This window comes from Aethalodelphis obliquidens, unplaced genomic scaffold (assembly GCF_003676395.1).
Source record: "Aethalodelphis obliquidens isolate GAN/ISIS:26980383/991018 unplaced genomic scaffold, ASM367639v1 scaffold122, whole genome shotgun sequence".
NCBI lineage: Eukaryota > Metazoa > Chordata > Mammalia > Artiodactyla > Delphinidae > Aethalodelphis > Aethalodelphis obliquidens.
In genome coordinates, this window is record NW_020838066.1 from 712,336 (window position 1) to 721,689 (window position 9,354).

Here is a 9,354-nt window from a genome sequence, read left to right on the forward strand (position 1 = left end):
GTGGGATCTTAGTTCCCCGCCCAGGGATTGAACCTGCATCCCCTGCATGGGAAGGCAGATTCTTTACCACTGGACCACCAGGGAAGTCCCCCCTAAATCACATATTTTTGAAGGGAGTTTCTTGTAGACAGTATATAGTTGGGTCATTTTAAAAAATCATTCTGGGCTACCCTGGTGGCGCAGTGGTTGAGAGTCCGCCTGCCGATGCAGGGGACACGGGTTCGTGCTCTGGTCCGGGAAGATCCCACATGCCGCAGAGCGGCTGTGCCCGTGAGCCATGGCCGCTGAGCCTGCGCGTCCGGAGCCTGTTGCTCCGCAACGGGAGAGGCCACAACAGTGAGAGGCCCGCGTACCGCAAAAAACCCAAAAAAAACCAAAACAAAAAAACCATTCTGACAATGTGTCCTTTAATTGGTGTGTTTATACCATTTACATTTTATGTAATTATTGATATGTTTGTATTTAAGTTTAGTTTTATATTATTATATATACATTATATATTATTTGCTTTCTACTTATTATACCTGCTTTTATTTCATCTTTTCCCTCTTTCTTACTTTCTTTTGGGTATTTGAGCACTCTTTAGTGTTACATTTTGACACTAATTGTAATATGCACACTTAACTTCTCAGTCTATTTAGATTCAGAATTTTACCACTTCAAGAGGAGAATAGAAACTTTACCACCACATCAATCCCTTTTTCCCTCCACTCTTTATATTATAGTTATCCTATATTTTACATCTATATATTTTGAAAAATCTCATCAGACAATGTTTTTTTTTCAATTATTAAACATGTTTTAAAGAATCCAATAGTCTATTATTTTCACCCATTTCTGTTGCTCTTCCTTTAGCCCTGATGTTCTCAGGTTCTTTCTGATATCGTATCCCTTCTGTCTGAAAACCTTTCTTTAGTAATCCTTTTAGAGCAGGTGTACTAGATATAAATTATCTTAGTTTTCCTTCATGGGAGAATATCTTTATTTCATCTCCATTCCTGAAGGATATTTTCTACCAGTAGTTATAGAATTCTTGGGTAAAAGTTCTTTTCTTTCAGCTCTTTAAATATATTACACCAGTTCCATCTGGTCTCCATGATTTCTGATGAGAAATCCTATCATTTACATCTTTGTTCCTTTGTAGGTAACATATTGTTTTTCTCTGTTTTCAAGATTTTTTCTTTGTCTTTAATGTTTAGCAGATTGATTATGAGTCTAGGCATGGATTTCTTTGGGCTTATCCTTTGAGGTTTGTCAAATATTTCAGGAGTCCTTGAGATCAACTCCACTCCTAGAATCTCTCTAGCTGAGCTTCACTGGAAGGACTCAAGCACTCAGTTTCTGCTTCTGCTTACCACTAAGACTTGTCACAGAAGTGCAGTGAGGACAGACTGCCACTGAGTTGCTCCCCTCACTGCCACATCCTCATCCCAGCTCTGATGTATCCTGCCTTTATTTAAGATTTGGATATTTTGCTCATCATGGATTTTTCTGCATTACTTTTGAGGAGAAACTCCTTTTTGTCTCTTCTTAAATTCACAGAAAACTTCTCAGCAACCCAAAGGAAACTGTGCTGGCCAAGGCTGGACACATGCCCAGGCCTAAACTACCATTTCAGCAAGGCTAGACAATCAAACACAACTGAGGCTGGAGGAGATACATAGGTGGATCAGGGGATAAATTCCAGATAAATTCCTTTCTGAGAAGAGCAGGCACCTGAGATGGAAGCTTCTGTTCCAGCAGCCTTCAGATACCAGGTAGGATGTCCAGCATATTTTTAAAGAAATTGAATTTCAAGCAAGCCAAACATTACTAATAAAAATAGATTATCTTTAATCTACAGCACTTAACATTCTTGTACTTTCCCCCACATTTCCTGTGTTGCTAAATATATGAAAATACTTCATTTCCTATGTATGAGGTGTACTGTATACGTTTTACATATGCTATGTGTGTAGACAATGTGTACATATAAGTGTACTTCAATATTCATGTCAGTGAAACATTAAATAAGGAAGCTCTCTTAAAAACATATAGAAAAGAAATAATGGGCCAAAGGAAAAAAATTAAAAGAGGTATGTGTGAACCATATATTTTGGTAAAGAATAGTCCAGATTTAGAGTTGGCACTGTTGAAATGCAGTTTTTTGTCAATACATTTTTATTTAAGGAATTCACATGTTATGATTTCTTCCACTGTAAACTATATCACTGTAGTTCCTCCAATGGTTGACTCCTAATCTTCAAGATAGCCCTTTTAAAAAGAGTTTTTGCTCAGCCCATAGTTGTCATGTCAGTCAATGCTTCTTTGATCTCCACTTGAATATGGACATACTGCAAAAATTCCCCGCCTGTAATCTTTGAATCCAATTTCTTCAAGTAATTTTCTTTAGGGCCATGCTTAGGGTCAGAGTAGATGGATCTGCCTCATTCTGAATTTTAGACACCCTCTTACCATTCATAAATTCAAATTATATTCACGCCTAAGCTATCACACCATAGTACAGATAGTTGGAGTATAACAATACCGAAGAATAAAAAAGTTTGACTGTTAGGTCTTTAATAGTTTAGTAGCTCTGTCTTATAGTTCTTCCCCACAAATCTAACACATGGTTCTATGAGTAAAGGAACCACCTAGTGACTCTATGAAGTGTCCAGCTGAGGCAGGAGATAGATGGGCCTCAGTGTGAGCAGCTGGAGTTTGTCCCCTATGGACAGATACTCCAAAATAGCGGGAGTGAGAGAGGAGCTGAGCCCTGCCCAGATAAAAGAAAGAGACCACATATTTCTCATTCTCAAGGTCAAGGAGACCTTCCCAACTGCACACGCACAGAAAGGCTCCTTGGAGGTCAAAAAGGGAGTGATGTCAACCTACCCATAAGCCTCTTTGCTAGAATCCAATCTTGGCTAAGAGATGCACATGCACACATGGGAGGACCCTGAGATAAACCAAATACGGACTCAGAACCAGGCAAAACAAGATGTTTGGCCAAAGGAAACCTGGAAGAAATAAATACCCCATGTAAGTGATTCAAACTACACAAGGGCGGGACTCTCTCTCTGAGTCTGCCCGTATGTCTATCCACACATACTCTTTTCCCTCCTAATAAACACTTGTTTCACTACTTTCTGTTTCTTTGTGGAAATTCATTTTCTGCAAAGCCATATGGGCCAGGGCCTTGTCACTGGCCACTGTCTAGTGGCTAGGATTCAGCGCTCTCACTGCCTTGGCCTGACTTCAATCTCTGGCCAGGAACAAGAAATCCTGCTTCAAGCCACTGCAGGCTGAGGCCACCCGAGATCACAATGATGTAAGTCTACAGAAGAAGCTCCATCAGGATAGCACAGAGATTCTTAACTCATGAATATCTGAGTTGATAACCTGAGGTTAAAAACAAAGCTTTCAACTAAAAAAAAAAAAAAATCAACTCACAAAATTTTTTAGTTTAATTTACAATCAACCTAAATATTTTATTTCTTAAATTTATTTTAGGTTTTGCTTTTACTTTTCAAATGGGCCACATAAACGTGCTCCTTAGTGTCTTCTAATCACAAACAGATACAGAAAAGCCTGTAGACCTTTGTTTCCCATTGTTGACTAAAAAAGTTTTCACAACCTAAAAGTTGAGAGTTATGTTTTACTCGGTGGAAAGTTTTAAGACTTCAAGCCCGGGAGGCAGCATCTCATGTAACCCTGAGAGAACTCCTCCAAGGAGACGAGGAGGGAGCCAGGATATACAGGAATTCTGCAACCAAGAGCAGGTAGTCTGATCGTCAAAAGATCATTATTAATGAAAGAAAACCAGACATCTCAAGTTAAGGAATTTAGCGCTTTTCTATGTATGGGAAGATGCAAGAGTCTGGGCTCACTGAAACAGTTCCTTTGATATGCACCTCAGCTATCTGGGGTCAGTATCCTATGTTTTCATATCCTGAGTTTCCTCAGGGCTCACCACAGGGAGTGCCTGCAGTCTGGTGGCTGCTAGATGGCAGGTGTTCTTTTCCTTCCTGAGTTCCCTCAGGGCTCACCGCTCACCATTGGCAGTGGCTGCAATCGCCGAGGACTGTGTCATTCTTTGTTTACTGATACAGCAGGCAATATTCCATTTCTCACCATCATCAATAGACGCAAGGTGCTGTTTCCCTACATCTTTGCCAACATGAAGTATTGGTCTTTTTAAGTTTTGCCCATCTGATGTGGAAATAGTATTTTGTTGTTTTGATTTGCAATTCCCAGGCCATAAGAGGAATGCATCCTGAAACACTGAAAGGTTTAATTCTGAGAGAATCAGGTCACAATTGTGTGTAGAAATAGCTGACTGTCATAAATCTCTTCAGAAGGTACTATATTGGATTCATCCAATTTATTGACCTCCATTAGCATAGATCAGTTTGACTTAAATAGAATTAGACAGCAGGGACCTGGTCTAATTACTTACCAACTGCATTTATCAACCAATGGTTAATAAGCACCTTTTACTTGCTGACCTTCCAAGCTGAGCCAACCACAGCCCAGAGCCATTCCCTTGAGTATGTCTGGAATGTCAGAGATGACTGAAAATGACTGTCTGCAGACCTGAGGGCTTGACGACTCCAGGTTGGTATGAGTTATTTCTTAGATTCAGAAACTATCTTGGCATGTTTTCCCCCCTCTCTCCCCACACTCACAGGGTATAAACACGTGTCAGTCTTAAATGCTCTCTTAAACTGTTCCATGTGGCACTCATTCCCTCAGCCGCTCCTGGGTAAAAGGGACTAGTCACAAAATTCTGGGAGCAGCTACTTGGTGATTCTCCTTCTTGGAGACATTTGCATAGTAAAGGCCTGACAAGCCTTGCAAAACCCAGTTCTCCCAAGCGTATGTTGTGGGGTATGGGGCTTATTTATACTTGGCAGAAGGAATCACTTTGAAAGACACTATTTTGATGTATTATTAGAAGTGTTTCAGGTTTCTAATGCTGAGGACCTGACCAGGGAGAAAGGTTAGGTATTAAATGCTACCAGGATCTCAGGCTTATTACTAAGGCTGACCTTGTCGCTCAGCTGTAATTAACACTTCAGTTCTGGGCTGATGTCTAGCTAACGTCCTCTGCTCACAGGGCCCATCTCAGGAACTCATCTTGTGGTTAATACTATAACCCTAGAAGTCACAAACAGTATTTCTTAGCTGCGTGACCTAGGGAAGTTGTTTAAGCTCTTTAATCCTCAGTTTCTCCAACTCAAATGGGCTGATAATGGAGCCCATCTCAAAGAGCAGGGTTGTGGGGTTCTAATGAGACAGTGCAGGTGAAGAGCTCAGTACCTCTTAACCATGACCACTCCCATCTTTTGACCACACAACTTTGCTGCAAGAGTTGGAACTTCCCCACTTTGAAGAGAGGATGTTTGCTTCCTCCCTTCCAGGAGGCATCACAGCTGAGTGATTGAGGCACAGAGGGGAGGCCAGCTGCCTTGGTACTCTGCTTCCTGGCTGTGTGACCTGGGTGCTCTGCTTCACCTTTCTGAGCCTCTACAACCCTGAGAACAGGTGCCTCCCTAGCTTTGGGGAAGGCGCCCAAGTTTTGGTTTTAAAGCACCAAGTACAGGGCAGATGCAGCTTGAGTGTTATCTAGGTGTGAGCCAGCTTTACCATTTGCTCTTATCTGTTGGGAAAAGCACTAAGCAGAGAGTATTTTGATTCACTGGAGAAGGAGGTGGCCACAGTCTGGCCTGACATCTTTTTGGTATTTGGAAGTCACTGTGTGCTCCCTAGTCTCCTCAGCTGGGCTTTATGTGGCCTGCATTTCAGAGGGGCTGGACACAGAAGCATGTGGGCACTCGCAGTAGCCTGGAGCTCGGGGGTGGGGAGCAGGAGACCCTGTGCTGAGAACACTGACCAGGACATGGGCCTGGGTCCTGGGAAGTGGCTGGCTGTCCCTGCGCTGGCTCAGGGCCTTGAGCAGGGTTTGTCCCCAAACACGAACACTGGGCCAGCAGTGTGGGGCAATGCTGGGGCCTGAAGACCCCATTTAGGCTCTGGTAAGGTATAAATGATCATCTTCACATTACAGATGAGGAAAATGAGACGCTTGACCAAGGCTTTGTGTTTGGAAAGTACAGGCAGTGCTGGGTTCGCTGGGCAGGTGCAGCCCCACAAGTGAGGTAGCAAACCTAAGGCAGGTGCCCAGGACCCAGCTGGTGGACTTGGAAGTGTATGTGTGTTTCTCAGCAGGACACCCACATCAGAACCATTGTCGTGTCTGCCTTCACTTACAAAACACAAGGTTAAAGGTGAATGTATTAAGATCACAGATGGTGACAGCAGAGCATTGTCAACTTAAAGAAGTGCACAATGTGCAAAATGAGGGCTATATCCCAGGAGACAGCATTTCAGATAGTTCTGAGAAACTGCTCCAAAGAGGTAGGGGGGAAGGTCAGTATGTATGTGATTTTGGTGAAGAGGGAGTACATGTAATCCAGCACGTATTTTTTGTAGAAGGTTTCTGCGAGTCTCTTGAAGGTTACTGCTAGTCACGAGGAGCAGATATCACCATGAAGGATTTTAGTGCTTTTCTAGACATGAGGAGGTATAAGAATTGGGCTCATAAAATCAGCTCCTGAAACTATCTACCTATCTGAAGACCTGTCTGCCAGTTTTTCCCAGAGCACAGAGTGCCTCATTTCTGCTCTCCACCCCAAACTCCTTTCAGGGGGTGTTGAAGGTCAGCAGCTGCAGCAGCACATGATTTAATCCTTGTAGATGTAGATGGCAAGTGCCCATGGCGAGCGCCAACTGTAGTTGACAACATTCAGTCAGGTGCAGGGACCTCCTGAGTAGCACAGAGGCCCGATGACTATGCAGGTTGCAGCCACCCTGACTAAGCAACGAGGAGAGAGGATGGGGTCCCGACCCCCAGTACTCGCTAACAGAGCAGGTAATAATACAATCGGATGGTTGTGAAACAATGGGAATCATGGTGCATCAGGGGGGTAATGGGTGCCACGCCAGCCCAGCGAGGCAGCAAGTCTTCCCAGGGAGAGGCTCCTGAGTCTTGACTGATGAGGGAGAATCAGCCAGAGGAAGGGTGGAACAACCACGCTGGGGTGGGAACAGAATGTACAAAGACAGAAGACAGGTGAATGCAGGCTTGAACTGGCTGACAGGTGGGGGTCATTTTGAGGGCAACCTTGACCAGTACTGGCTGCCTTGATAGCTGTGCGAGGGATTGCAGTTCTCTCTTAGGCCTAGGCAGGGATCAATTCGCCGTTTCTGCCTTGGACTCTGCAGTTTCCTATGCAGCTTGTGCCAGGATCAGCTAGCAGTATCTGTCATGAGAACAGGAGCAAGCAGGGGTGACAAGAGCTCTTTCTAAGTGTGATTCTGAGGAGCAGCTGCTCAGGGAACAGTGGGATGTGAGGCAGGAGATGGGTAGGTTACGGATCATGATGGGCTGGTGGAACCCATTGTTTCACAACCATCCGGTTGTATTATTACCTGCTCTGTTAGAGGAGTACTGGGGGCCGAGACCCCATCCCCTCTCATTGCTTAGTCAGGGTGGATGCAATCTGTGTAGTCATCAGGCCTCTGTGCTTACTCAGGAGGTCCCTGCACCTGACTGAATGCTCTGCTGTCACCATCTGTGATCTTAATACATTCACCTTTGACCTTGTGTTTTGTAAGTGGCGGCAGACATGACAATGGAGCACGTGTGTTGTCTCTAGTGGTCCTACCACCGACTGTTCTCCTGCTTCCTTGGGACAGGTTCTTCCTGGTGCCCAGGCCTTGCCCAGCCTCCCCTGTCACCTTCTGCCTGGCATAGCAACAGGTCCTGTTGGCCGGGAAGGCTGGGTATGGGCGTGGTGGATTGGGGTCAGGTGTACATACCCTGGGGTGCGGGGGCAGGAGGACGGGAGGTGCTGCAGCAGTTCAGGCTCTGAGCGTGACTGAGGTTTAAAAACGTCTTGGATGATGGCCATGGGGAATGGAGAAGCCCTGATTTCCTCAGAGGCCCCCCAGGCAGGCAGGAGGGCAGCCCGGGTACCCATGAAGGTCTGTACCCCTGCAAATACCTTGAGCCCAGGAGCGTTCACTCAGCTGGCTCTGAGCTCGGGACCCTCTCTTCCTCTTTCCAACCTTCCTTGGTCCAGCTTGCAGTGCCATCCATCAGGAATGAGCTACAAAATACAGATTGTGTGAATTTGTATAATTTTGGTGAGTTAAATGCTCTTATATTTGCATTTAAAACTGGCATTATATACTATAAAGATTAACAGTAAAAGTCATGCTAATAATTTAAATTTTGAGTTTTTCTTTATTATAAATGAAATTATATAGCAAATATAAGACATCATGATAAGTTAAGAGAGAGACCATGGAAGAAAAGAAGTTTTGTACAGTCCTCTTCTCCTGCTTTTTAAATAATAGGCCCACATTTTCATTTTGCACTGGGCCCTACAAATCATATAGTGCATCCTATTCTTGCCCATGGTACCTAGCAAAGAGGAGGCTCCAGGGAATATTTGCTGAATTAAGTTGAACTAGGAATGAAAGTCTCATCTAGTCACACTTGAGCCAGCCCTGCCCTCGGCCCAGGGAACTAGATGCCTCCCTGACCTGGGCAGGATGCGACTGTCCTGGCCCAGGGCTCTACAAGCACTCATAAGGGGTGGGTTTAAGTGGGCTGCCTCTGGTAACTCAGTGAGGTACCATTTGCAAGGATGCATGAAGGTGGCTTTTCCCTGGGACTGACTTGGCAGAAGTGAGAGCCCAGGTGGGTGGTGTCACCTCCAAAGCCACCTTGGCAAAGCCAGAGAGCCGGGACTGCAGGCCTAGATCCGGTGTGCCAGCACGGAGTCAGTGCCCTACGGCTCTGTCAAGAGGGACCAAGCCCAAAAGAACTGCCTTTATTAGCCAGGGAGAACCTTAAAATAAAAAACAAACAACCAATCAGTTTCTATAACAGTTAGAAGTCGTCTGGGGAAAAAGAAAATCTGTAGGAACATAAAACTGCCCCAAATGGAAAACTTTAGGCTTAAGTGAGAATCATTTGTTCCTGTAAAATATTTTCCACTACATTTTGTGCCGCCCCTCTCTCGCTGCGTCATATTTACTTCAGGTTTTCTTTTGAGAACCAAGTCATTCCAAGGCTGCAGTGCCCAAGCTCCACTCCCAGGCCACACCCCTCCATCTCCAGAAACAACATCATCATGAATTTGCTCTCCTGCAGCCCATGCTTTCTTAGTTTTTCAATGTAAGTGCAAGCGTTCATTTCTAAATTCACATGAATGACTTCATACAGTATATAAAGCCTGGAACTCGCTTTGTTCATCCAACTGTGTGTTTATTAATTCATCCGTGTTGATATGTGTAGATTTA

General features: G+C 44.5%; 1 long non-coding RNA gene across 1 annotated transcript in view; it reads left to right on the top strand.

Annotated features, from left to right (window-relative positions):
- Positions 1-9,354, top strand: part of LOC113615688 (uncharacterized) — a 19,406-nt gene continuing 10,052 nt past the window's right edge. The window contains exons 1-2 of the long non-coding RNA XR_003431081.1: positions 1-11; positions 5,662-5,667. This is a non-coding gene — a long non-coding RNA (uncharacterized LOC113615688). The remainder of the gene's footprint in view (positions 12-5,661; positions 5,668-9,354) is intronic.